The sequence below is a fragment of the Pygoscelis adeliae genome, unplaced genomic scaffold, assembly GCF_000699105.1.
Source record: "Pygoscelis adeliae isolate BGI_AS28 unplaced genomic scaffold, ASM69910v1 Scaffold154, whole genome shotgun sequence".
In the NCBI taxonomy this organism is placed as follows: domain Eukaryota; kingdom Metazoa; phylum Chordata; class Aves; order Sphenisciformes; family Spheniscidae; genus Pygoscelis; species Pygoscelis adeliae.
The window spans coordinates 1,031,144-1,033,829 of record NW_008825113.1 but is presented as its reverse complement, the minus strand read 5'-3'; positions in this window follow the sequence as shown (position 1 = coordinate 1,033,829).

Here is a 2,686-nt window from a genome sequence, read left to right as displayed (position 1 = left end):
GTGCGTTTATGGTGTGCGGTCGGTGTGAGAAAATCTTGCCGTTAGGTGGTTCAAGTTCACCAGCTTTCTCTGGCTGCACCGAGCGTAACACCAACCCGTGGTTAAGCCTAACCACGTACCTTTAACTGACGCTATTGATGACACAGTAGTGTGATTAAAAAATCTGGAGGTGATGCCGGGGGGGGCAGCATCCCTCTCCAATGATTACTATTTTAATAGAAGAATTGCTTTTAAAGAATTCACTGGGCCGGGATCCGTTGTTTTTAAGAGCTTTGACGCTACTGTAGTTCAAAAGCACCATAAAGCCAAGGAGTATTTCATGCGTCTCCTGAACAAAGTCAAAATACTCTCTTAAACACTTCAGAGAGAAAATATGTTTTATTAGTACAAGATTGGTAAGTCAGCAGAACTATGACCGGCAGGACTGCCAACAGAGGAAACCATGCAGCGTTAGGGTACTTAAAACATCTTTAATTAATATTAATAAAGCTGATGTTTGGCCGCCTGAAGGCTCCCTGAGCAATGTTTATGCCACTGCCATCAGATTTCCGACAAAAGGAAAGCAGGCAAGTACAGCAAGAGTATCTTGCGTTCAGAGCACTAGGTAAGGGCTGGGCAGCTTTGATTTCCAAATAAGCTTGGATGAATCACTTGATTTCGCTATAGTTCAGCTCTTCCTCAATCGAAAGAGAGATTCCTCCCTTTCTCTCATCCCCATATGGCCTGCTCTTATCAATTGCAAGCTTTCAGGGCAAAGAGCATCCTTTTGCAGGGAGGCACAGTAATAAGACGGGTCAGAATCTCAGTCAAGACCTTTTAACACTGGCGCAAATGAAAATAGCTAGAAAGGAGTATAAACAAAGGAGGGGGAAAAAAGCAAATGCTGAAAAGCCAACTGGTTGGTTGGTTGATTGATTGTGAAAATAAGATGGGTTAGAAGGGGATGTTAGAGATTAAAGTAGTTCAGTTCTAGACTGAGCCTGTTTTCTCTGCACTTAACGTGACTGACCTCTTTTTGAACCCTTCTGGGAAGAGTGACTCAACTCTCTCAGTTGAGCAGCACTGTTCTACTGAAACCTTCTGCTCCACAAGCTTCACTTTGGGATTTCCCAGTGCCAGGCCTGTGCTGAGGCACAGATCCTTTAATAATGATGTCTGAAGCCAGTGGAGGAATTTCGGTCACGCACTGTTAGTGTGACTTGTGGAGCATTTCTGGTGGCAGGTAGCCAAGCAGGTAGCTGGGAAAGCCACTGGCAATTTCTAACTATGAAACTTAAATAGCAAAATGGCATGTCCAGAAGGCATGTTAATTTTGGTGGCATCTCCAATTCATGCATTAATGAGATTTTGATTCACAGAGGAAACTTAGATATATTAAAGAGCAACTCAAAACATGAATTCTGAAGCGGGGTTTCCCTCTACCCTTGCACTGGAAGACACGTATTTACTGTAATTGTTAGAGAAATCCCATAACCGATCATGTGTGTTTTCCCTTTGCCAAACCAGACAGGAAGCTTTTGCAGGCTTTTGGTTTTGCTCCAGCTGATCTCTCTCTTACCTTGAGCTTCCTATTAAGTCAAAACCCAAGAAATTACTCTCTTACAGTCTAGCAGGCTGTTACGAGGGAAGTCAAAATGACTGGTTGTGCCTTCATGAAAAAAGATTAATGAAATATGTGGTTTTCACCATCAGTGGATGAGGGATGACTTCTTAAGGACAGCTGAAGAGAGAGGAGAGAACTGAGAATAAATAGTGATTTAATGAAGACAGAGAGAAGAGAGAACTGGAGTCAATGCAACATCTGATCCTATCAATCAGCTCCAAAAGAAAAAAAATATTAATTAACCCAGTAGATCTGTAGAACCTACAGGAGTTCAGAGATAATTATGTATATTGCTTTCTTTCCTTTCAGCTTAGGGAGAGAAAAGCAAAGTTAATGTCAAATCAGAAAGTAAGAGATAAATTATTTTTTCTTGCTGGTCCCTTTCCTTCACTAAAAGCCATCAACATGAGAAAGTGAAGGTAGAAGGAAATACATTTCAGAGGAGAAATAGCTCCATCTATCACTGCAAGGTACAGGCTGTTAAAATCACTGAGAAGTCTTAGGTGTAGAAAAAAAGAAAATTCATTATGGCACATAACTGCAATAGATTGACATAGTAAGTAGTTTTGGGTGTATTTCACCAATGCAAACTATTTACTACTCTAAAATCCCAGCCTTGCCAGTTATTATATGCGGATGGTTGAGCTCACCCTTGTAAAACTAAAACCAACTCACCCATAAGAAGATAGCTAATCAATATCAAGGCAATCATTTTCCTGCAGCCAAATTTCTGGCACAGAATCTTGAAAAAATTTTGAATCCACAAAAGATAAGGAATTTCTCCAAAAATAACACATAGATAGAGGTGAAATGCATCCATTGTAAGACTCAGGGACGCCTCATACGTCAGGTTGTGATCGGTAGGTGAACAATTTTGGGACCACAGTGGTCTAAGAGGGAAATCAACCACCTTCCTTTGTGTTCCTCCATCATCCCTCTTCTGGGCATCTCATGTAAAGAACCATGGCTAACTCAGTTAAGAAACCAAAAACAGGAAGAAGATAAAAAAGAAGAATCCCCCCTCCTCCCCATTTGTAAATGACCAAAAATTTTTAACAGGCACTGGAATTCATCCATGGTATT